Source organism: Pan paniscus, chromosome 3 (assembly GCF_029289425.2).
Source record: "Pan paniscus chromosome 3, NHGRI_mPanPan1-v2.0_pri, whole genome shotgun sequence".
Taxonomy (NCBI): Eukaryota; Metazoa; Chordata; class Mammalia; order Primates; family Hominidae; genus Pan; species Pan paniscus.
This window is the reverse complement of record NC_073252.2, coordinates 12,474,804-12,502,593: the sequence shown is the minus strand read 5'-3', so window position 1 is coordinate 12,502,593 and position 27,790 is coordinate 12,474,804. Positions and strand designations below refer to the sequence as shown.

The following is a 27,790-nucleotide window of genomic DNA, read 5'->3' as shown; positions in this document are numbered from 1 at the left end:
TTTCAAACCACAGATGCTCCTGTTTATTATCTCTTTGACTGTACGTTGCAGAATTCCTGTTACATTTTCCTCTGATTTAAATTTAAATAATAACACCCTACCTAACAGGGTTTTTGTGAGAATTAAATTAGATCATAAAGGTGAAACTTTCTCGTACAGTGTCTACAGCACCATTACAAGTAACTTCTGCATTTCTGAGGTTACTCTAAGATGCTTTATGATAAAGGAATCCAGGATTTCCCAAACTCTGCCTTATCCACGTGGCTGCTGTTCTTCTCTGTTGGTATTCGAGGAAGATATCTGCAAAGGGAGGAGAGGAAACCACAAGGAATTTAGACTTTAAAATTATCAGAGAGTTTTTGCCTAAAATCTAATGCAGAGTTTTGGGTCAACTGGCGAATTGGGCTAAAGGAAGTGCCTTAGGCTGAAAGCCTCTGAGTGTCTCCTTTCTTTTCTTTTCTTCTCTCTCTCTCTCTCTCTGTTTGTGTGTGTGTGTGTGTGTGTGTGTGTGTGTGCTTCTTTCTCCTTCTTTCTCTCCATGTAAACAAAAATGGTAGCATCAGCCTCATCCTCTGTATAGAAATGGAAGATACGAGAGCACCAACATGTAGACAGGAAGAAAGAGTGAGAGAGATAACACAGGCACATTGCTTTTGAGCCTGCATGGCACCTTGTCTTAGGCACACAGAGAAAACCATCCATATGTTGATGTGTATGTGTGTCTGTTCCATAACCACACTCACTGGAAAACATGTACTAGTCAAGGAGTTCTGTCCCATCAACTTTAAAACTCCTGAAGAATTGTTAGAAAGGAAGTGATGCACTATCTGTGCAAGGAAGGAAAAGAGTAAGTGTCCTGTTTATCTTGTTTACCCTCTGCTTGAAGTCTTCATGTGTAAGAGGTACAGCAAAACATTCTGATTTTCTTTCCTGAAATTTCTGTTGGAGTCTCCTATCCTAGGATTTTACTCAGTAAGCACATAAATTTAGAGAATAGACATTCTATTAGGCTGTTTGATGTATGTGAATTAGTTTAATTAAGATAATAAGAAAACCAGTTAGGGAAATTGTACAGTTCAGGATTGTGTGGCTTCAGCTGCAACTGAATGCAGGTGTTTGTGATGCAGTCACATCCTTGCCTTTTACAATATCTCTTAGCTTCATTTTTCTCTGTGTGTTTCAACTTTTGGTACTCCTGCCACACGATGGAGCAGGGCCAAAGATCCACTATCTTTGAATAATCTGCTATCTTTGAACATCTATGCCCCTTCCCCTAAAAAAGGAGTCTCAGTGACAGTTTCTAACCAGTATCTTTGAACATCTATACATTCTCCTCCAAGAAGGAGTCTTATTGACTCTGTCTAACCCATAAGATTCTACTTGGATCAAATGCTAGGTCCCTCTAAGAAATAGGGCTCTCTCTTTGGATAAAATAATGAATGACTATCATTTATTGTACCCTGGTTATGTTTAGGGAATTACCCATATAATGAATTCCATGTCCCCATGATGTTAGCCTAAAATGCCCTCTTCTAGCATCCAGGGAATAGACATGAGTATTACATTTCACCTCTCAGACTCATCCATGTAAGATTCATTCAGAATAGAGCAAAGGAAGGAAGTAGGTGCTATGAAGAATACAGCAAGGGTACTGGTTGACACCACAAATGTCCATGTACCTTCATCAGTATCTTCAGACTTTGTTTCTGGCCATGCATTCTCTTGCATGAATGACTGTGACATTCTCACAGATTATTTGTGCCACCTCACAAGAAATTCAAGGTTTGTTGTCATTTTTGCTAAATTAGAAAGAATTGGTTCATATGTTTGCAACTAATAACCCTGATTGTTATTTATAGCTAACCTGGGTCAGCAGCCCATCCTGTTGTTGGGGAAGTAGCTTGATAGCAAATTGACATGATTTGGGAAAGAGTCATTTCTCCAATGGAGGCAATGTGGACTGTCAAAAGACTCACATAGGTCTGACATTAGGTAGCAGGAATCGTCACTTGTGGAGTTATTCATTGATTTGTTAATTAATTAAAATCTCTGTGGATTGGCTGGGCACGGTGGCTCATGCCTGTAATACCAGCACTTTGGAAGGCAGAGGTGGGCAAATCATGAGGTCAGGAGTTCGAGACCAGCCTGACCAACATGGTGAAACCCCGTCTCTACTAAAAATACAAAAATTAGCCGAGCGTGGTGGCGGGAGCCTGTAATCCCAGTTACTCAGGAGGCTGAGGCAGGAGAATCATTTGAACCCGGGAGGTGGAGTTTGCAGTGAACCGAGATCGTGCCACTGCACTCCAGCCTGGGCAACAGAGTAAGACTCTGACTCAAAAAAAAAAAAAAAAAAAAAAACCAAAACCAAAAACAACAACAACTGAAAACAACTCTGTGAATCATTCTCCAATGAACGAATGTGCTTATTTTATCTGCTTGGCTGGTTCCCCACTAGCTCTTTATGTGAAGCCAGTCAGCACAGATACGCTGCTGGGACAGGCACCTTAACCTGCCATGAAGTTCAGAACCACAAGCTCTGATTTCCTTTTTCTCCTTCACCCATAAACTCCAACTTTGGTTCCTTCGACTAATACCAATTTTTAATTGCTTTCTTGATTCTTTTCTATTTTGATGGATAATTCCTTCTTTGGCTTTTTTTTCAACTCATTTGCAATTCTGCATACTGTCCTGATTTGTGCATTTCACACAGAGGGTCAGTAGGAGCTCTTTTGTCATCTTGGCCTCATTAGACTTCATTCCTGAGGTCAATTCCCATTCTCCATTTCTGTAAGGGAGAGATAGTTCCTATATCATGTTGGCACCCTTATCACTATTGAAATATCCACCATACATTCCAAATGGGAACTGAGGGATTCTGACCCATTACCTTGTCTTTCTCTGTATCCCAAAATTGAGCATTGTTAATATTTATGGAGGGCCCATCAAAGGAGAATATACAGCTGGTATCTTAATACAATTGGCCATTGAGTTATTGCTGAAACCTCATTCTTTTTCAAATCAATTTTCTACAAAATTTTGTATGCTCTTGTGTCAGTTTTCAACTCAGCTTTTATAAGCCCATTAGTGATGTTGCAATTTCCCCTGGGGGTTTACTGGTCCAAGGTATTCTTATGTAGCAGATGTTATAAAGCAGCTGGAAGATGCCGGTTTGCATGGACAAGGTAAACCATATGTATAGGAAATAAAAACAGTGAATTTTGTAATAAAGTAAAACTAAATTGTTTGCGAGTCAGTGTTACTCTTTAAAATAGGATGATGATAAAGGGAGATGCTAAGAAATGGCAGTTCAGCCCTGCCTGTAAGTCTGTGTTTGTAACTTTGAGCTGATCTTGTCATCCATTGAGATCTCAGCTTCTTTGTCTGTAAAATGAAGAATGTAGATTAAATCAGGTGTCAGAAAACATTTTTAATGTAAATGTTTTAGGCTTTGTTATTTGTTGCAACTGCTGAGTTCTACCCATTAAATGTGAGAACAGCCATAGAAAATACGTAAGCCAGTGAACATGGCTATCTTCCAATAATACTTTATTCACAAAACAGTGGACCATTTTGGTCCATGGTTCGTAGTTTGCTAATCCCTTTACTAAGTGATCTCTAAAGGTCACATCTGCCCCAATATTATCTGCTCTCAAATGCATATGACCTCTCTGGAGAGCAAGATTTCCAAAGTAATTTTAAAACCAAATTCTAGAAATGATACATTACTTACATTTAGTTGTCTTTTGGGATATTTTTCATGATCCCTAGACCTTCCTTCTGGTTCTTCAATACTACCAGCCCTTCATTTTCATGCATATGTGCACACACACATACACATGCACAAACACACATGTACACATTTCCCGCACAAGTTCAAATTGTCCCGTTCTCAAAATGCTACCACTTAAAAAGCAATGTCCTAAATGCATTCATAACTTAGAGGCAATTTTGATAACTTCTAAGATACAGACTGTGTCCCTAACAAGGTGACCTATTAATAATATCATTTTTTTCATAAATTCAGCCAATATTTATTTAGGACTTATTGTGTACTCAACACTGTGCTTTGAGTTTGGGATAGAATAGTGACAAAACACTTGTGACCCATATCGTCGTGGTCTATATAGTCTGGCATAATTGATTTAACATTTCAACATCACACCTGCTTAATAAGGTATATTAATGCAGTGCTAAAAATACAAGAGAATGAATTGATGTTCTAGGTTTAATTTAACACCTGGATGATGTTAGCTCAGTTCTTTATGTTTTATGAGCTTCACTTTCCTCAGCTGTAAAATTAGAATAGTTACAAACTTACCTTACATTTTTTTGTGTGATTTTAGAATTCTTCCACCTGAAAAGATAGTTATTTGTATATGCTCAATTCTGTTTGAAACATTTAAGGCCTAGTATCATAGGCTTCATAATGAATCAAGCAAACACATCAAAGGAATAACTTTCTGCCAAGTTTTATTCCTGAATCACTAAAATAATGTCCTTTAGCACTCTGGGAATAAGTTGCATTTGGTTTGATGATTTTTTTCTTTGCATTAATTCTTAATCTTTCAGGTATTAGGTAGATGGCAAGGTGATGGCTGTTTTAGATCTTCAAAAATTGAAGAAAAGGAAAACATTTATAATTTACATTATGCTTGAACTGCTCCCACCCACTTAACTGCTAGTTTCAGGTTTTTCATTATCCTTACTAGTAATTAACTTACCTGAGGATAATCAACACATAATAAAGTGTTACGGCAGAAGAAATTAGGCTCTACGCATTTCCTAGAATTATTGTGAGAATAACAGAAATAATATATTCAAAATGTACTCATCTCTCTGGAGGACCACACCTTTATTAGTGAATGTTCTGCAAAGAAACAGAACCAATGGGAGATAGAAAGATACATGAACAGATAGATAGATAGATAGATAGATAGATAGATAGATAGATAGACAGACAGACAGACAGATAGATAGACAAATAGGTAGATGGAAAGAAAGAAATAAAGAAAAGAAAGAAAAAGAAAGAAAGGAGGGAGGGAGGGAGGGAGGGAGGGAAGGGATTTATTATAAGGAGTTGGTTCACATGGCTATGGAAACTGAGAAGTCCCACTATCAGCTCTCTGAAAGCTGGAGGCACAGGAGAGATGGTTATGAAGTTCTAGTCCACGTCTAAAGGCCTGAGAACCAGGGAAGTCAATGGTTTAAGTTGCAGTCTGAGTGTGAAGGTCCAAGAGCCAGGAGTGTCAATGTCTGAAGGTATAAGATGATGGTTGTCTCATTTCAAGAAGAGAGAAAATTTACTCATCTTCCACCTTGTCGTTCTATTTTGACTTTCAATGAGTTGGTTGATGCCCATTCACATTGAGAAGGGTAATCCTTTTTACTCAGGCTACCAGTTCAGTGCTAATCTCTGAGAAATACCCTGCCAGACACATTCATAAATAGTTTTTTTTTTTTTTCAGCTACCTGCGCATCCTTTTGCTCAGTCAAGTTGACACATAAAATTAGCCATCACAACACCCTCGTTTTGGCCATTCAATTGCATTTCTTATTGGAGTGATTTCTCCATCCTTTCATGTCTGGACTCACATGAAACTGTTTACTGCACACAGACTTGCTAATGTAATAGGTCTACAGAATAAAAATATTCGGTTGCACTCTACAAAGAAGGGAAAGGTAGTTGTTTAGAATATGAAATGGGTAAGAAAGCTTGGGAGTTTCCCAAAAAGTTTTTTCTTCTTGAATGAGACTCTGGATTGAAGCACCGAATTCTGAATCTCTTCTTTGAGGCCTTCCTCCAATACTCAAATTACCTCTAATTTAATCAATTGCTTTGGAACAGATTCACCTATTCAAAGCAAGTGCTACAGCAGATTGCACTTTGATGTGCTGTGGTTTATCCTGTTCCTGGGTCTTTACTAGGCTTTTCCATAGAACCCTTTCTCCATCCCCACCCTTCAGTTTCACAACTCCTGTTTATCCCTTAGACCTCAGTTTAAACATGTTTTTTTCCAAGAATGCTTTCTTGAGAACTTTAACATATGCCAAGAATAATTTTCTTTAACTAACTCCAACCCATTTTCATCAAACTGTTCTTAACCATAGATATGTTGACTCAGAACAATTTTTAAGAGCATTTGTTTCTTCATCCATCCCCTCCCTCAACAAGCCTGCCTCCCTTAAGTCTTCCTATCTCAGTAAGTGGAAACTTCATTCTTGTAGCTGATTACAAACTTGGCAACACCATTAGCTCTTCTTTTTTCGTTTGTATCTCATATTCAATCTGTCAGAGAAGCTTGCTGGTGCAGCCTTCAAAATAAATTTAAAATACCACCAATTTTTGCCAACACCACTGCTATCCTTTTTCAAACCACCATCACTTCCTGCCTGGGTAAAAGTAATGTTTTAACTGGTCTTCCTTCTGTCAGTTTTGCCCTCTGTAATCTTTTTTTTTTTTTTTTTCAGACAGAGTCTCGCTCTATTGCCCAGGCTGGAGTGCAGTGGTGTGATCTCGGTTCAATGCAACCTCCGCCTCCCGGGTTCAAGCAATTCTTCTGCCTTAGCCGCCTGAGCAGCTGGGACTACGGATGCTTGTCACCACACCCAGCTAATTTTTCTATTTTTAGTAGAGACGGGGTTTCACCCTCTTGGCCAGGATGGTCTTGAACTCCTGACCTCGTGATCCGCCCACCTCAGCCTCCCAAAATGCTGGGATTAGAGGCATGAGCCACCGCACCCGGCCTCTGTAATCTATTTTTAACACAGAAGCAGAGTGATGATTTCGAATGTAAGTGATATCATGCCACTCTTCTGCCCAAAATGACAACCAAATCCTAACAATCAATTTACGAAGACTTCAATGATCTCACAGCATCCTGTGTTCAACTTTGTCTCATGTCCTGGTATTTTATCCTTTCTTCTACCCTGCAACCATACTTACCCTTTGGCTAGTTCTTGAGGATACTAAGAACTCACTCTTCCAGGGATTTAGCTCTGTGGTGCCCTCTGTCTTAAACACTCTTGGCTCAGATACCAACGTGACTTATCTCTCACTCTTTCAAGGATTTATTTAAATATCACTTTATGGGTGAGAATTCCTTTGCCTGCTCTAATTACAGTTGCAAGAACATGTACCATCAGACTGGTTGTTCCTATTCTCTTTCTCTGAATTTTTAAAAAATCTACAACATTCTATATTTTTCTTCTTTATTTTACTGTTTTGTAACTTTTCCAAATAAACCATGAGAAAACAAGAATTTTGCTTATAGCTGTGTCCTCAGCAGATAGAATTTTGCCTGACATGGCAGGAGGCATTCAATAAATATCTGTTTAATAGAAATTTCAGATCTGAGATAATTGCATGAGCTATAAATTGTTTCAAAAATTACATATAGATGTATCAGTTTTTTTTCCCAAATTGGCCATGTCAAACACTTTATCAGCGTGATTTGTTTTTACTGGTAGTGATGTTAAGAGAGATTCCATTTGACCTATTTATTTTGGAAGTGATTGGACTATGAGTCCACTGTCTAAAGAGGTTCTAATCAAGTTAATTATTTTTTTTTATCAGAAATCTTCCGAAGTTTTCCTGGTTTGTGGTGTTATTCCTGTATAATAAACCTGGGATGTCAAAAAAAATGATATAAATAAGCAAAGCTGGCTTGCTTCTACCCTTGTTTCTACATATTTCTACATGTTCTACCCTCATTCTTACTTTCCTGTGAATGAGAAGGAGCTTTATCAGTGCTGAAGAGAAAATTGAGAAATCAAAATATGTCCTTAGGTTACCTCCCTGACAGTTGAAGCTTTTAGTAGGAAGAGTAAAGAAATGTAAATATAAGAGGATTTTAACAATGGTTCTTCACATTCCTTTTACTTTACCTCTCAAGTATGTGGTGAGACTCTTTTTTTTTTTTTTTTTTTTGAGACGGAGTCTCGCTCTTTGCCCAGGCTGGAGTGCGGTGACGCTATCTCGGCTCACTGCAAGCTCCGCCTGCTGGGTTCACGCCATTCTCCTGCCTCAGCCTCCCGAGTAGCGGGGACTACAGGCGTCAGACCCTTTGTCTTGGTAAAAACTCCAAGGTCGTGGCTTACCTGGAACCAGAGGATGGACTATGAGAACAGAGATCTGGAGAAGGTGGGCAGGACTTCCTATAGCGGAAGCTAAAAACTTTCTTACAACTTCTCTGTGATTCAGGAAGCTTAACAGAGTGGAATAAATCTAAGAGTTTGGGGGAAAAGAAAAAAAAAGCAACAAAAACACTGTTAGTGATAGAGTGTACATCCCATAGGAAATGAGTACGTGAAGATGCATGTATACCTTGGAAATTTGATGTCTTTGCCTACTCTTACACTTCAGGCTGCATAATCATTATTGTCTATTGTAATCAATTATTGTCTATTGTTATCAACATAGTAATAAGGGGTGAAATGATGTTGAAAAGTCAAGGGCTTCTCAGTTAACTAGAGCTGCCTAACTGGTTGGGTTATTTCACTGTTCTACTTATACATTTCCTTTATTGTTCTTTGTTCTTTATTTTATTGCTTTTTGCTTGTTTGTTTGTTTATAACATATGAGTTGCTGAACACCTAAAGCTTACAGTAAAAGAGCCAGAGAGGCAACATGAACTCTATTTCAGAAATGAGTTCTTATCCTTGGTTTTACGTCTTGTTATCTGTGTGGCCTTGGGAAAGTTGCTTAACTTCATACTTCCCAGGACCTACTCAGAAAGGGGCAGGAACATCAGTTAATGTGTTAACCATCAGTTAGTGTGTCACTCTGATTTTTCAAAGAGAAACTGCTTCCCAGCGGTGAAATTCAGTCTCACCTGCAATGTTGTGTGTATATTTAAGCCAGTTGGCTTGGCTCTTGTGTGATTTTTATGATTGATGAGTTTTCCTATTTTCATCATGATGTTCCTCTGAGAGAAGAAACCAGAACTGAGGCCAGATTGATAACAATCTCATTATGGCCTTATTATTGTTCTGGTCCTGGAGATCCATAACTTGGTTTTCTATTAGCCCATTACTCAAATGAGACTGTTGGAAAGCAAAAGCTTCTGTTGTGAGGCAGCATGAGCCACCTGGCTTTTGGAAATGCCTGTTTGGATGCACTGAAGATGAGAAAGCTATGTGGAGTGGCCAGCACAAAGGATGCTTTTTCTTCCTTGTGCATCTGTATTCGTGTGAGGATACAGTCTCCCTGGAAAGAGAGATGCATAAGACCCATTAACATTTAGAGGATAAATGCACACTCACTAAGAGGTAAATATGCCTATCAACGTAAGAAACATGCATCAATTTCACTGGCAATCTCACACAGGCAAACACTAATGTTGTGAGGACAGAAAGATCCAAGGGCGGCTTGAAATGGATAGGTTTTAATTTAAGAAACATTATAAGGAAAAAAAAGTTGTGACCTTAAAAAGATGAAGAAAACTTGGCATTGAAATCTGAACAAGATATCTGCAGGTTTTCTGTTCCTGAGATTTCAAGAGCAGGAAAACTGAGTAAGAAAAGGAATGAGAGAAAATCTACCTTCTACATTGCAGATTGTGCCATTATCCATTTAATCCTAAATTTAGGATAAATCATAATCTCCTTGCATTAGTTCGCTAGGACTGCCATAACAAAGTTATGCACAGACTGGATGGCTTAAACAACAGAAATTTGTTGTCTCACAGTTTTGGAGACCAGAATTGTTGATTTCTTCTGAGACCTCTCTCCCTGCGCTGTGGATGACAGTCTTCTCCCTGTGCCTGTGCGTCTTCACTCCTTAGTTTTTTTCTGTCTTTGTCCTAATTTCCTCTTATTATAAGGGCACCAGTCATATTGGATTACGGCTTGCCATAATGATCTCATTTTACCTTAATTAATTCTTTAAAGACTTTATATCTAAATGTAGTTACATGCTAAGGTGTATTCATGACACACATGCTGGGGATTAGGACTCAACATATGAATTTTAAAGGGACACAATTCCATCTGTCACCCTCCTCCATCACTTAGACAAATCTAAGTGATGGGTCCTCTTAGCCCATTTTTCAGAAGACAAAAACGAATGTTCTGAAAGGTTGAAACGCTGTCATATTCAAACAGCTTTAAAAAATACAGAGAGTAGCTGAATCACGGAAAACAGTGAATTGCTCTTTCCTTCCCTCCAAGATGTCCTTTGCTTCCTTGATTAACATTTAGGAAGAATGGACCTAGAAAAGGGAAAAACATAAAAACACAAAATCATAATGCTGCTCCTCCGATTTCTGGGTTTTTATGTAATTATAATTACTAGTATACTAAGAAACAACCCATGATCATGAAAGCATTCATTTAATTTCTCACAAAACTGTCTAAACAATTGAACTTAAAATAAGTGAACAAATATTTGGTTAAAATATTTGGATAAATTATGTATCCGTGAATATTTTCCACGTGCATACTTAAATATGAAATATTAAGATGTGTGAGGCATGTCATAAGAACAAATATGTCTTGTTTGAAAAAATGCAAGTAAATAATCTTATTTTCAGTTTTGTAAGTTTAGAGTTTTTCCTACGAAACTTCAGTCTTTATAGAATCCTAATACGACGTTCTTATTTCTATATGGGATTTGGCTACTATAAATTGGGAGAAATTAAGAGTGACATCTATTTATCTTGACATTCTATATATAGTTTTTTCAAGGTAAATCTATTAATATTGCTTTATTCAAAACATAATATGGCACAATCAAAGTTGTATCAATGTGTGTTAGGTAGATTCATGACAAGTCATCATTACTAAATTGTTCACAGTGGTAGAAAGGGGTGATGGAAAGATGACTTGACTAAAACTGAGGAATCCTTCAGTTTATTTTAAGCTCAGCTACAAACCTGTCTGATGATACTGAGCAGGCTACGAAAGCTTTCCAGGCATCAGTTTATTTACTAGTAAAAATAGAAATCCCCAACATGTAATTAGCAAATTAGATCATATGTGTGTAAACTTCAAGAATGTATAAATGTAAAATATTATTGCTATTATTATTATTTTTCTTTGTCTTTCCTAAGGAAGAAAATTGTCTGCTTGTATTCTAAGCACTTTGTAAACAAACACTAGGTATTCAATGAACAGGGAGCAAAATCTAGTTCTCAGCTAGCTGATAGAGTGAGGGAGAGAGACAGGGTGGGTGGTTTGTGATTAAACACTCCAAATGTTCCATGCTAAAATAGATATTAGTGTGGTATGCCCTGGGAGCATAATAAAGGACACCCCTGATGGAGTAAGCAGGGATGAGGGGTGAGTCAGAAAGTTTCCTAGAGATGACACTGAAACAAAGTTAATTAGTATGAGCAGGAGGTAGCCGAGTCAATCAAATACTTTTTCATACAGAATACATTCCATAAGCGATTGCTTTATAACCAATTAAACTCTTCACACAAAATATAATGGGAGATTTAATTATGTTTTGATATAATTTGTGATTTTTAAAAATAAATAAATGGTTGGTTTCTTTCTACAAGATTTCCTGTGGATTTTCAAGAACTTTCAATTATTTCTAGATATTAATATTAATACTTCTAATGTGGTGATTCTGACATGGCAGGTTGTATTTCCAAAAACAGTCACAACATTTCCTATTTTGCATCTTCCTCTACAATGTGACTTTGGCCCTCCTTTCATGGAAGGATGAAGCCTCTGCTTCTTCCCTTAAATGAGAGTGCGCTTCCAAATCCTTTAACAGATAGAGAATGCCTATAATTTCTCAGGCTGCCTCATGAAAGGTGATGCACCTTTGCCTTTTTCACTGAAATACCTGTGCTTGGAACACACACACTTTAAATATGCTGCAACTGTTAAACTGTGAGGAAGCCAAGCTACATAGTAGGCAAACGTTGGGGCTCTGAACAGCAGGATTAGTCTTTGATCTTCCCAGGCCAGGCACCAGCCATGTGAGTGAACAACCCTTTCGATGGTATTCTCTCCAGGCTCAAGTTACCCCCTAGCTTTTGAGTCTTTCAGCCATGGTCCCCAACATCAAGTAATGTAGTGTAGACAAACTGTGCCCTGAGGTGCATTATGAATTCCCAACCTCTAAAATCCAGGAACATAATTAAATGTTTGCAGTAAGCTGATACGTTTTGGGCCAGTTTGTTATGGAGTGAAGAATCAGAATAAAATTTGACACCAAAATTGTGATGCTGCTCTAACAAAAACCTAAATCATGTGGCATTAACTGTGGCCCAAACAGTGGACTGAATCTTGAAGGGCCTTGAGGAGAATATCAGAGAACACTGGAGTGCTAGGGAGGAAATTGTTACAGGAGGCTGAAAACAAGGTAATTCTTGAAGTGCAGTAGCAACAAGTTTTGGTGGACTCTTCCCTGTGATGATGTGTAAAATAGAAAATAATTTTAATTAACTAGTGGATTTGACTGAGAAAACTTCCAATATGGAATATGAAATAAACAAGATGATTATTTGATGTATTTTAGCTAACATATGGATAGAGAGAAGTGAGCCAACAAGAAATTGTCGGGTTTTAAAGCAACTAAAATTTATAGGAATTATAAAGGAGCCAGGATTTGTTGGGTTATTAAAAACAAAGAACAAAAAACAAAAATGCAAAATCATGTGATAAAGAGCCACTGGGCAAAAATAAAACACAGAGTACTTGCAGAATAAATATAAAGCCAAGGTTATTATTGTAGAAATCCTTTGTAATACTTTAGAACTATATTAGGTGGTACCTCATAGAACCTTTAAAATAGACTGAGGCCTTCTAAGGATCTTAACATTGCGCTTTACAGACCATCTCTCTTAAACTATAGGGCTTCTGAGAATCTGAAGAGCCTCCCAGAAACCTAATCCAGAGAAAATTTGTAGAAGTATGCTTAGTCTAATGGAATAAATTATAAATAAATATACAAGAAACCCAAAAAGTTTTATTTTCATTTATTTACTAATTTTTACTAATTTGACTAATTTTATTTATTTACTAAACTAATTTATTTGGAGACAGGCTCTTGCTCTCTTGCACAGACAGCAGTGCAGGGGCAGTACCAGTATAGCTCATTGCCCAGGCTGCAATGCAGGGGCAGTGCCAATATAGCTCATTGCAGCCTTGAATTCCTGGGCTCAAGAGATCCTCCTGCCTCAGCCTTTGAGGAACTAAGACTACAGGTATGTGCCAACGTGGCATGCCATTTAAATATATGTGTATGTGTGTCTCTGTGTGTGTATATATATATTCATATATATATATATACACACACACACACACATATATATATATATATATTTGTGGAGACATGATCTCCATCTCATTATGTTGCCCAAGCTAGGCTTTAAGTGATCCTTCTGCCTTGACCTCCCAAAGTAGTGAGATTACAGGCATGAGCCGCCACACCTGGCTCTAGAAAGTTTTTAAGAGAAAAGGACTGAAAGGAACAGATAGTATAAAGAGAAAATAGACTTTTGAGAAACCAGATTTTAATAGGCAGAAAGTTGGCTGAGAGGGACACTTAGTTACAAACATGCATCCTATCTAAAAATGTAGAAAACTGATTGATTTGGAAGGTTGGGGCACGACCACAGAGTGCAGAACCAAGAGTCAAGGGTAACAATTAAAAAGGAGTAGCATGGAATTCTAATCCAGAACTGATGACGTGTGCTTGCTTGCATTTTAGAAATTGTTATTATCTGGTGTCTTCTATTTTGTGTGCCTTTGAATGAAAATGACTACAGTGGTTGTCACGTGCCTGTCCCACTATTGAATTTTGTGTGTGTGTGTGTGTGTGTGAGAGAGAGAGAGAGAGAGAGAGAGAGTCGGGAGGTATATAGTCTCCTGTCTCTTTAGTTTACAGATTTTTAAATTGATAGAAACTGCACTAGAGTTGTCGTACAAAAGGGGCTTCATCTGAACATGGACCTGGTTTTGATAATGAAATCTTAAACTTCCATCTGATACCATAATAGTAGAAAACTTGGAAGTGTTGGGGAGGGCGAATGTATTTTCTAATTTGAAGGGATGTAAATTGTTGGGACTAGAAGTCAAATTGGAGAGAGTTGTATCTTCAAAAGATATCTATAACTGTATTGCACGTATTTATTTATAGTGTGAATTTGCAACTTCTCCCTTCAAAATGAGGAAAGAAAAAAGGCCTTGTGATTGCTTTGAGTATGGCAGAAATGACATTCTTCCATTTGCAAGATGTGATCCAAAAGGTGATGCAGATTTTGCTTCACTTATTGGAAAACTCATACTTCAGTCCCTTCATGAAGGCAGTCTAACTGCCGTGGAACTGCTATGCTGAGAAAATTAAGCTACGTGGTGATTTTGCATGTTTGCATGAGAGTAAGCAGTTCTGGCCCTTGATTCATTCCATCCCAGGCACCGGACCTGTCAGGGAAAGAGCCTTAAAATGATCTCAACCCCCAATCATCACATTATGGTTAGTCTTTAACTCATCCAAATAGAAGTCCCATATGTTATGACGCAGAGACAAGCATTGTGTAATGTCCATGTGGCTGTCCTTCAGAATGTGAGACTGTAATTAAGAAATTTCAGATAAAGCCACTAAGTCTGACTTGATTTGTGATGCACACTAGTAACCAAAATGTTACATTTTAAATAAAAATGTATTATATTTCAAACCTATATCCATATTGTAAAATAAATCCACACATATCTAAGAATATAAAGCCAAAAGTAAAAGATCTCTTCACACATACCCTCAGAACAAAAGGAGTTAGTACTCTTGGTAAAAGTAGTCACCGTTTGAAGCTAGATGTGCATTCTTCCAGATACTTTATGCACTTACATACTTTATAGATACTCTCTTTTGAGGGATAATAATAATAATTTGTGGAATACTATTCATATGGTTCAAAATTTTTGCCATTTGAATGTAACTGGTTATGTTGGAAATCGTAACATTGCAGCTTGGGTATAAATATATATAATTGCTTTTAACATCTAAATACAGAAATGAGATGTAACTTTCATGGACATTAGCAATTTTTTTCTTCATAAGCCTCTTAAGATACTAATAATATTCTTTATTACTTTTTGGTATGAATGAGTATAATTAAGGATGAACTAATCGTATAATAATTGCTATAATTATTATTATATTCACTGTTTTAGTTGATTTTGAAAGATTAAACTTAGAACATTTGTGTCAGCTTTAGGCACTGTGTCTACTAAGCTTAGAAGTTGGTTCTGACCTAATAGAGTCTTTATTGTGGATGTTTATAATTTGTTTAATCATTTTTGAATTGAATAGTTTTTTTTAAAGTTTCTACTGTGAAAATAATTTTTTTTGTTAAAAATGCTGCAGTTTACATGCTTGTACCTTTTCCCCTTTAAGTGCATGCATAAATATTTCTCTAGAACACATATCTGCAGTTACATTTTTTACCTTGATAAGTATGTGCATTTTTAAAATTTTAATAAATACTCTCAAATTGCCTTCTCAGAAAACTAGCAATTTATAGTCTTTATAACAGTGTTTATTCACTGACACACAAAGTGTGTTTGTTCAATTGACACACAAAAATCAACACCATTGTAGTATGCCAACAGCAAATTCATTGAAGGAAATCCAAAAAGCAATGCCATTTGCAGGATCTACAAAGAAAATACCTGAGAATAAATTTAAACAAGGAGGTGAAAGACCTCTACAAGTAGAACTATAAAACACTGAGGAAATAAAAAGATTACAAAAAATGAAAGATATCCTATGTCTCTGGACTGGAAGAATTAATTTTGTGAAAATTACTGTACTACCAAAACTAATCTACAGATTCAATGCAATCTTGCAGTGTCATATACCAATGTCATTCTTTATAAAAAAAGTGTAAAATTAATATGGTAACAGGAAGTCTAGAATAGCCAAAGCAATGTTGAGCAAAAAGGAACAAAGTTGGAGGCATAACAGTACCTGACTTCAAAATATACTACAAAGCTATAGAAAGAAAACAACATGTTACTGGCATAAAAACAGACACATAGGCCAATGGAACAAAATAGAGAACTTAGAAATAAATCCATGTGCTTACAGCTAACTGATTTTTGCAAAGGCCTCAAGAACATTCAGTGGGAGAGAGGACAGTCTCTTCAATAAATGATACTGCAGAAACTTGATATCCATGTGCAAAAAAAGAAAACTAGACCCTTATATCTCACCATATATAAAAATCAAATCAAAATGGATTAAAAACTTAAATGTAATACCTGAAAGTATAAAACTACCAGAAGAAAACATTGGAAAAATGCTTTAGGACATTGGTCTTGGCAAAAAATTTTTGGATAAGACCCCAAAAGCACAGATAACAAAAGTAAAATAGACCAATGGGATTACATTAAGCTAAAATGTTTCTTCACAGAATAAAAACAGTCAATAGAATGACAAAACAATCAATCTATATAATGGAAGTTTTAATCTTTGCAGATTTATCCATCTGCTGAAAGATTAATAACAAAAATATATAAGGAACTCAACTCAGTAGCATGAAAACAAATAATCCAATTAAAAATGGGCAAATGATCTGGAAAGACGTACAAATGGACAATGGGCATATTAAAAAATATTCAGTATCACTGATCATCAGAGGAATGCATATTAAAACCACAATGAGATATTTTCTCACCCCAGTTAAAATGGCTATTATCAAAAAGATTTTTAAAAGGATGCTGGTGAGCCTTTGGAGAAAGGGGAATGCAAGTACACTACTAGTGGGAATGTGAATTGGTACAGCCACTATAGAAAACAGTATGAAACTTTCTCAAAAAAAAAAACTAAAAGTAAATTTACCATGTAATCCAGTAACTCTCCTGGTGGATATATAGACAAAAGAAATGAAATCGGTATATAGAATAGATATCTGCATTACCATATTCATTAAAGCACTATTAATAGTAGTGCTTTATTAATAGTAGGCAAAATATGTAATCAACCTAAGACTCCATCGACAGATGAGTGGATAAAGAAAATGGGGTGTGTATATATATAATGGAATATGTATTTGTCCATTTTCATACTGCCATGAATAAATACCCAAGACTGGGTAATTTGTAAAGAAAAAGAGGTTTAATGGACTCATAGTTCCACATGGCTAGGGATGCCTCACAATCATGGCGGGAGGTGAAGGAGAAGCAAAGGCACATCTTACATGGCAGCAGGCAAGAGAGTGTGTGCAGAACTGCCCTTTATAAAATCATCAGATTTAATGAAACGTGTTCAATATCACGAGAACAGCCTGGGAAAATGTGCCCTCATGTTTCAATTACCTCCCACCCGATCCCTCCCATGACATGTGGGGATTATGACAGCTACAATTCAAGATGAGATTTGGGTGGGGACACAGCCAAACGATATCAGAATATGATAAAGAATAAGTACCTGTTATTTGCAGCAACATGTGTGGAACAGGAAGCCATTATGTTAAGTGAAATAAGCCAGGTATAGAAAGACAAATGTCACATGTTCTCACTTATATATGAGAGCTAAAAAAGTTCATGTAGTGAAGGTAGAGAGTGGAATTATGGGTATCAGAGAGTAGAAAGGGTGAGAGGTGGTGAAGAGAGGTTGGTTAATGGGTACAAACACACAGTTAGATAGAAGGCAAAAAGTTCAAGTGTTAGCTAGCATGGTAGGTTGACCATAGTTAACAATAATTTATTGTACATTTCATCAAAGCTAGAAGAGAAGTTTGAAATGTTACCAACACAAATAAATTGTAACTGTTTGGAGTGATGGGTATCCTAATTGTCTGAATTTGATCATTACACATTATATGCATGTCTCAAAATATCACATGGATTCCATAAATATGCACAACTATTATGTATCAGTATAAAAGCAAACAACAATTTACAAACCCTGCACAACATTATTTTATTTCCATTAAATATAATCTGCATGTGTCTCAGTTTTGTTTTGGTCCTTGAATTATCTGTTTCCGTTTGTTTTAGAAGATGGCATTGAGGGCAAGTTGCCCTTCTGAAAAGTGATTAAGAAACTGTACAGCATACCTAAGCCTGGACTTTCTACTAATTCTCATATTAGAATAAATGTTTTCAGGTGCATTTTCATATACTGGGCAATTGGTATAACTAATAATCATGTTTTTAATGGTCGTTGGGTAAACTTGTAGATGTTCACAAAAGGGAAATAAAAAGAGTAGGTACTTTTGTTTTTGTTTTCATTATATAAAACAAATAAAATCAGCTTACATTAAGTACTATGCCATGGAGATTTGAGTTGAAAATTCCTTTGTGTGAAACTTCAGTGACCTCTAATCTGATCATAGATTTGGTCATAAACTCTTTCATGGAGATAGGCCCGAAGTACACTTCTAAGCCTACCTTTTTCATCTCCTTCCCTTGTCTTTCCAATCTCCGTTTTTTACTTTCAATCCCCATCTCCAGGGAGGAGAGAACAGAATGTCATGTGATTTGTGGGCTTGCTTAAACAGTCTTCTATAATGCAGACATGGTTGGTATAGAACTAGGGTTGTGGCCTTGAGTGCAGCTATTTCTAAGCAAATAGTGAACTTTGTCATCTTAAATGCTCATATTAACAAATTAGACACAATTAACAAATTAGGGAATCAAAAATATGCCCTTTTAAAAGGATCTTCAACATATTACTAAGTGCGGTTATATAAACATCTATGGCTGGAAATCAATGGCCATAATTGGAAAATATGAAATGGAGTGATGGGCCTGCTAGCATGAAAAAGTGTCCATGAACCCAATGTCCCAAGATTTGCCAAGAATAAGAGATGCACAGGCTTGGGGGTGGTTTCTAGTAATATTATTATTATTAAAATTAAATGATATAGCAAACTTATATTTTGACTGCTATTTATTGAGTAATGAGATAAGAAAGTAGGCTCAATTTGCCATCTTATGTGTATCAACCCATTAATGATAATTTATCCCCTGAGAGTTCCACGTTTTGATCACATTATTTGCTAATTTTACTTCGAGGAGCCTCAGAATTCTTTAAACATTGTTAGTGAATCCACAATTAAAGCAGATTCCAGTCTGTATTTAACACAACCCACATTTATAAACTTTTCAACATGTTGTTTTGTTTTACCATTTAACATCTCCTACTGGCCTCAACATCATCTAACATAAACAAATAGGTATTAAATATTGATGACGTTCTTATTGAGAACCAGGTAATTTCACAGTAACAATAATTTTCAAATTTCGAGTTTCTCTCTTTCTCTTACTTTTTTTTTTCTGAACCACAGAAACTTTCATGACCATTACTTACTTGAAAAGGGACTGTAAGCATGGAAAAGATGTACGTGATATCTCATAATTTAGATTTGTATATTTTTACATTATACCTAGAAATATTTACTCAATAAATATTAGGACCGGGAAAAAGGGGGAGTTTTAAATACTGCATCCAATTTCCTCATTTATAGCTGAGGAAACTGACATGCAAAGAGGTGAAATGACTTGTCCAAAATTCCTCTGCCTGTAAGTGGAAAAGCCAGGGAAATAGCTCAGGTCTTCTCTGCTGTCTAGAATCTTTCAGTATACTGTGAAATTGTTCTAATTGCAATCCAAAATCATACACCAAAGACTTGTGTCTCTGTGTGTGTTGTATGTCATTTGAAAGTCAGTTGCTAAATACTCATCGTACCAATCAAAAAATGGCAGCTATGGTAATGTCTATGTGTCTATAAATATGATGGATACATAACCTTGTGTTCTTCCTGTTCCATGTGCCTGCAGCAATTGTCGTCAAAATGACCGTGGCTTCCCACATCCTTCTCCCTTTAAAAGCTCTGCCATTTTTTCCCCACAGGAAGTTTTGTTTTCTCTTACTATAGCAGAACCACGTGGCTTGAGATTGACAAGTAACCTCTTTGCAGGTGTCATTTCCCAAGAATCAACAGCTCTGCCACAATGTTTCCAATTATGTTTGACAGCGTCCTTGTAAAAATCTGTCAACAACCTATTCAGCTTGTCACATACAAAGTACACTTTCCTAGTCTGGTCCTGTCTCCCCAGCAACAGGTATTAGGTCAAACCAAACTACACGGTCATCATGGAGAGTTAGAGCCTTACAAGGACCACCCTAGAGTGATTTTAAAAAATCACTTTTGGGCCAGACGCGGTGGCTCAAGCCTGTAATCCCAGCACTTTGGGAGCCGAGGCGGATGGATCACGAGGTCAGGAGATGGAGTCCAACCTGGCTAACACGGTGAAACTCTGTCTCTACTAAACATACAAAAAATTAGCCGGGCATAGTGGCACGTGCCTGTAATCCCAGCTACTCTGGAGGCTGAGGCAGGAGAATCGCTTGAATCAGGGAGGAGGATGGAGGATGCAGTGAGCCAGATCGCATCAGTGCACTCCAGCCTGGATGACAGAGCCAGACTCCATCTAAAAAAAAAAAAAAAAAAAAAAAAAAATCACTTTAGGATGAAACAGAGTTATTAAGGAGACATTGCTGATTAAATTCACTGGAAGCCCATGATAGGAAGTGCCATTGAGGTTGATAGCTCTGAATACTCTGAAGAAGGCTGCACTCATACATTAATGTATTCAGCATAGTCAGGGGTTACATCTCAGACTGCTGACAGAATCTGCCGATTTGATAACTGAGCAGCCATCATTGTACACTGAGAAATCCTGGAGGAAGGAAAAAGTGCCAGGAACTATAAAGGTGAGAATGTGTCCTGATTTTTTAGAGAGGAAAAAATCAGGAATGTGTCCTGATTTTTTAGAGAGGAAATTACAGATTTTTGTCACTGTCTAACGGAGGCAATTAAATTAATGTTGTATTTGAACACTTAGGATACATAAGATCTCTCATACAGGTATGTGAAGATATCTATTATATGGGTTAACTCAAAATGCATGAAATTAATGATCAATGAGAACTAACATGAGTTAAGAGCCAAGTGTTGCCAAATTTCTTAGTTGTCTTTTTTATAGAGAGTAAATAAATATTTCATAATGGAAAAAACATGGTGAAATGAGAGCTGGATAATATATTTATTTGATTTCAAGGTGGTGTCATAGTGCTTTCATCATAAATGGAGAAAAAAAGTTCAGTGTTAACTTTAGCTATGTTCTTCTGAGAATTTTATGTGATTTAAATGAAGCCATATGAGATCTATTTAGCAAACTTGGAACAAGTTTAAGATCTGTATTTACCAGAATTACACTCCATGAAGGCAGGGCGTTTTTCTCTCTGATTCACTGTTTGATTCCCAATTCTTAGAAAAGTGTTTGCCTGATACACATACTAAATATAATTTCGTTGAATAAATGCAGAAAGCCTGGGGAAACGGAATACTATGTAAAAATGGGTGTCATCAGGTAAACAGGAACTCCAGTCCCTCTCAGGTGTTATTTACCTGATCATAGAGTTTCCAATGAGTTGGTTCATGTTGATCTCGAATTTATTCTTGGCTGCCATATTTTCTTGTGTTTCTACTCTATATGTCTTAGTAGTTCAGCCTACTACAACAAATCACCATAGACTGGGTGCCTTAAGCAACAAACATCCATCACATATCTGGAGGCTGGGAAGTCCAAGATCAAGATGCTGGCAGATCTGGTGTCTGATGAGGGCCTGCTTTCTTATTCATAGACAGCCATCTTCTGGCTATGTCTTCATATGGTCAGAGGGGCAATGTGGCACTCGGGGATCTCTTTTATAAGGGCACTAATCCCATTCATTAGGGCTCCACTCTCACAACTTAACCTAACCTAAAGTATCTCCAAATACCATCACACTGGGAGTAAATATTTCAACATAGAAATATTGAGTGTGACACAAACATTTAGTCTAGATCACGCCTAAATGTGACTTAGTCTCTGAAGAGAGTAAATGTCTATAAAAGACATTACTGCCACTGCTTAGGTGCCTAAATGCAATCTCTACTAATGATTCCTGGGTTGAAGCTGTCAGCCTCAGAAGCCAAAAAGGGAAAGAGAAGAGTAGGAAAAATGCCTGCACAACTTCCAACTTTTCATTGCATGAAAAAACTTTTGCAATGGGGATTTAAATTGCTCAAGGCTGGAAACACCAGTGTTTGGACAGAGTGCTAACTCCTCAGTGTGGAAGCAACCTCATGGCAGTGAAACACAATACGTTTTTCACATAACTTTATTGTAAATGCAAATATTACGTATCATATAGCACCACTACTGTTGCAGGCATTCCTACCTCCACCGTGACTTCCTGTTAAATGCAATTGCACCTTCCCTGTAAATATTTCCTTTTTTGTTGCTATGTAGAAAATCATTAACATAGCCTAAGTGATACTGCTATTCTTAGAAAGACCTCCTTGCGAGGTTGGCCCTCGGGTGGCATGTGGTAACTTCAATTTCCCACCATTCTAGGAACTGATAAATGTAGCTCCCTGTGCCTAAACCGTACAAACATTATGGTTTATGCTGAATACTTGCTTTCTTTCTGAGAGTCTGCAATACTGATACATCTGAGGCTGAGGGTTTTTACATGACCAGCTACCAATAGACACTTCAGGCACTGAGGTTGTAATGAATTCCTCTGGTAGATGATGTTTTACATGCATTGTGACAACTTGTTGCTTGAGGTATTAAGTGTGTCTTGTGTGAGTACACCATGAGAAGTCTGTTGGAAGCTTGAGTCTAGTTTTCTCTGAATTTCACCCCAGGTGCAAGAAAAGGTGACTTTTCTCTTTGCTGATTTTGCTTTGTATTCTTTTGCTAGAATAAGTCATAGCCATGAACATAATTATATACTGATTTCTATGAGTGTTCCTAGTGTATCATTAAACCTAGCAGTATTTATGGGGACCCCTGACACAATTGCCAAGAAATGAAGCACATTAACCGTACAGATTTTATCTGAGACTACATTCTGAGCGTCCCTGGAAATTATCATAATCCAATTCTTTTAATGTCTACTTGCTTATTTAAAAATACCCATTTGACATTTTAAAATAACTAAAAGAGTATAATTGGAATGTTTGTAACACAAATAAAGGATAAATGGTTGAGGTAATGGACAATTCATTTACTCTGATGTGACACATTGTGTGCCTGTATCAAAATATCTTGGGTACTCCATCACAAGATATTATTTTTTACTTTTATTTTTAATTAAATTTTTCTTTTTTACTTTTACTGTTATTATTTTGTTAGTATTAGTATTTATTTTTCTACCTTTATCTTATTGGATCATACTTGATTTTTACCTCACATTTGTTTGCTTGTTAATTTTTTTACTTTTAATTTTATGAGTATATAGTAGGTATATATAATTATATATTACATGTTAATATAGATTATACAGAGATAATATATATAGTAGGTGTATATATTTTTATATATTATATATTTATACATACACCTACCTTATACCCATTGATATGGTTTGGCTGTGTCCCCCTCCAAATCTCATCTTGAATTGTAGTTCCCATAATCCCAACCTCTCATGGGAGGAACCAGGAGCAGATGATTGAATCATGAGGGAGGTTTCGCCCATCCTGTTCTTGTGATAGTGAGTTAGTTGTCATGAGAAGTGATGGTTTTATAAGGGGCTTCCCCCTTCGTTGGACACACATTCTTCTCCTTGATGCTGCCATGTGAAGAGGAACATGTTTGCTTCCCCTTCCACCATGATTGCAACTTCCTGAGGCCTCCCCAGCCATGCTGAACTGTGAGTCAATTAAACCTCTTTCCTTTATAAATTACCCAGTCTCGGGTATCTCCTTATTAGCAGGAGGAGAATGGACTAATACACCCATAAAATTAAAAGTAAAAAAATTTAGCAAAACACGTTAACAAAGGCATTTGTGGTAAAAAAATCACATATGATCCCACAAGATAATGGGAGACAAATAATTACTAATAAAATAATAGCTAAAAGTATTGAACTTGTCTATTTAATTCATTGAGCTGATTAATACAGCTACATCATTATTCTTCATAATTCCTTGGACACTATGATTAGTCTTTAGCATGCATTATCTCATTTAAGCTTTACAAAACTTCGATCTTTAAAATCATAAGTTTAGAAATGAAAAAACTAAGGCACTGAGAAGATAAACACCATGTCAAAAATCCCATAGCTGAAAATTAGTGGAGTGGAGAAAAGTAGTGGAGTAGTGGAAGCAATAGCTTTGTGACCTCAGAGTCTTGGTGCTCAACACTGCATAGGCTCACATTTTCTGATCTTTAGATTTATCCTCCAATCAGATCATTACTTATTTGCCTTAAACCAGTTATGATACTCCTTGTAGGTCTCTTTTAGGATAATTCATTTTTTTTTTCACAAAAAAACTCCTGAGTTTGTTAACCATACGAACATATATGATGTGCACACCCACCCGCAGTCCTCCAGATACCAGAAATACGTCTGAATCACAGGAACAAAAATGAGTCAAGCTTGTGTTAGGGACAAAACTAAATTTTTTATGAAAGCATTTGAAATTTTGCCGTAAAGTTCATTATGTTCTCAACTTGCTGTTGCCAAAATCGTTGAGAGCAGGGATTAGATCTTAGATATACTTAACTCTTTAGCAGCATGCACAGTTTCTGGCACATACTAGGAACTTAATTTAAAAATAATGTGGTTGGCGACTAAACAAATGAGTGTTGGGCTACAGAACTTGCTTGAGGATTTGGTCAGATGGAACACGGTCCAGAGAGTTGTGTTTGGAGTCACAATTTGGATTAGAGGTTTGGACAGCAAGTGGAAGTGTTTCCACATAATATTCACAGCTGAAACATATGTTACAAATCCATAAAAATAAACGTGGCTAGAAACCACACTTAGGAAAAAAACTTATTTGCAACAATAGGAAAAGTGGCTGAGTGAATTCATATTATTGATCTATTAGGAGGAATAAAGTACATCTCTTCCATGATGCATTCAATAAGAAAAAGCAAGAGGCAGTTTTATAGGTATGAAATGATTACATTTTTATTAAAATACACAAATATACGTGTGTGTGTGTATATATATATACTTATTTAAGAAAAAGAAAGATACATATTAATGTGTCAAGAAAGGTACAGAGATTTACCTTATACAAATGGAATGGAATGGGTTCAGGGGAATCTTTAGCTACTTTCATAAATATAAATATTTATTTCTAGCCATGGTAAGATTATGGATGATTTTTGTAGTTTATAACTATTTTTACCAATATACATACACATAAACATGTTGAGTTAGATTGATACATCTTGGTACATAAATATATTAATGTTATATCAAGTGAATAAATTTGGAATTACAAAGGAGCAGCTTGTTTATTGAGACTGTCTGTGTGTATGAGAGATATACGTGTATATATATCTGGAAGGTACACTAAACTGACATTTTTGGGGTGAATTTACGTAGGACTTTTATTTTACAGTTTGGCTATTGTAGAAAATTGCTTGCAGTGAACTAGTTTATTTTATCATGAAATAAAGAAAAACAAACCAAAAAGGCAATATTAGGGTTGGCATAGCAGAAGCAATAATTCTGCTGTAATGATGGCTAGGAAGTAAACACTGTCCTTTTATTTATGGAAGCAAAGGTCTTCTCTAGGTCCAAAAAGATGAGGTAAAATTCAAACTTCTAAGCCTGGCATTCAAGAGCCCCTGCAATCTGGCCTCAATATAGCGTTATGACCTTGAGTCCCATATCTCTCATAAATTCCATTCTATGAAATTGTTTTGTTCATATCCTCAGAATGCACTTTGCAGAGTTCTACTTCCACAAATATCCTCATACCAAATTTTATTACCTGGAATGACATTCCTTCTCCTCTGTACCTTTCAGAGTCCTATATTCTATCCTTATTTGAATTCTTTCTTTTCCTTAAAAGCCATGTTTTCCCTGAAATCCAGTGTGGAGTTCCAATCCAGCTTGTGCAAGCTAAAGAGAATTTATTTCACCCACAACATTCATTAACATCCTAGAAACAGGTGATGAGATGTCTTAAGCCTAGCCCCTAATAATAAAAATGTCCCAAAGTTAATATATATTTGTTATGTCCCACTTCAGTATTTCCCATATACATATGCATACAGAAAAACATAATGGGAACATCAACACACTGGAACAAATACTTAAGAACACTGCAAAGAGAGAGAAAGAAGTGGAGGTTTATCATGTTTTACTTCAGGGATTCCACAGTTCTATTACACTTTTTTGAATTATTGTAGATTATTAACATATTGTGATTGAAAGCATCTCCCAATTAGCCCCATGATATTCCCCAGAGAAAGCCAACTTTCCAAACTGACTAGTTGCCAAGTAAACAACGTATTAATGAGAGGTCAAGAGTCGAAGCATGGAAGTCAGATGAAATCCTGGGTTTGGAATTCACTTCCTCTGCTTACTAGCTGTGTGGCCTTAAGTGAATTAAGTAACATCTCTGAACCTCAGTTTCTTCATTTATAATTAGCATTGGTAATAATACAGACTGCACAGAACCATAAAAACCCTAGAAGAAAACCTAGGCAATACCATTCAGGACATAGGCATGGGCAAGGACTTCATGTCTAGAACACCGAAAGCAATGGCAACAAAAGCCAAAATTGACAAATGGGATCTAATTAAACTAAAGAGCTTCTGCACAGCAAAAGAAACTACCATCAGAGTGAACAGGCAACCTACAGAATGGGAGAAAATTTTTGCAATCTGCTCATCTGACAAAGGGCTAACAGAATCTACAAAGAACTCCAACAAATTTAGAAGAAAAAAACAAGCAACCCCATCAACAAGTGGGCAAAGGATATGAACAGACACTTCTCAAAAGAAGACATTTATGCATCCAAAAGACACATGAAAAAGTGCTCATCATCACTGGTCATCAGAGAAATGCAAATCAAAACCACAATGAGATACCATCTCACACCAGTTAGAATGGCGACCGTTAAAAAGTCAGGGAACAACAGGTGCTGGACAGGATGTGGAGAAATAGGAACACTTTTACACTGTTGGTGGGACTGTAAACTAGTTCAACCATTGTGGAAGTCAGTGTGGTGATTCCTCAGGGATCTAGAACTAGAAATACCATTTGACCCAGACATCCCATTACTGGGTATATATCCAAAGGATTATAAATCATGCTGCTATAAAGACACATGCACACGTATGTTTATTGCAGCACTATTCACAATAGCAAAGACTTGGAACCAACCCAAATGTCCAACAATGATAGACTGGATGAAGAAAATGTGGCACATATACACCATGGAATACTATGCAGCCATAAAAAATGATGAGTTCATGTTCTTTGTAGGGTCCTGGATGAAGCCGGAAACCATCATTCTAAGCAAATTATTGCAAGGTCAAAAAACCAAACACCTCATGTTCTCACTCATAGGTGGGAACTGAACAATGAGAACACGTGGACACAGGGTGGGGAACATCACACACTGGGGCCTGTTGTGGGGTGGGGGGAGGGGGGAGGGATAGCATTAGGAGATATACCTAATGCTAAATGACGAGTTAATGGGTGCAGCACACCAACATGGCACATGTATACATATGTAACAAACCTGCACATTGTGCACATGTACCCTAAAACTTAAAGTATAATAAAAAAAAGTATCATATAATACGTGCAAAGTTGATGTTGTGACAAATCCGTTCCCTACCATTTATGGGCTCGACTGTCCAAACTTCAGCTACCAGCCCCTGCTGTTCCTTGGCTGATATATTTAACTGTCTGTTCTGCCTGCAAACAGGGCAGGTTGCAGGTTTTCTGTTTCATCAGCAGGACTCAACTACGACTGCTGGGCACTGGCAGTTAAATGCCCCAGTGTCCTCTTCCTT

The 27,790-nt window shown here is 36.8% G+C and overlaps 1 long non-coding RNA gene across 1 annotated transcript; it reads right to left on the bottom strand.

The window, feature by feature from the left end:
- Positions 1–27,790, bottom strand: LOC130541485 (uncharacterized). Its single transcript, XR_008955541.1, has 4 exons — positions 27,613–27,790; positions 8,101–8,227; positions 4,322–4,357; positions 1–300 (listed from the first exon to the last, which is right to left on the bottom strand). It is a non-coding gene; the product is annotated as an uncharacterized LOC130541485 (long non-coding RNA).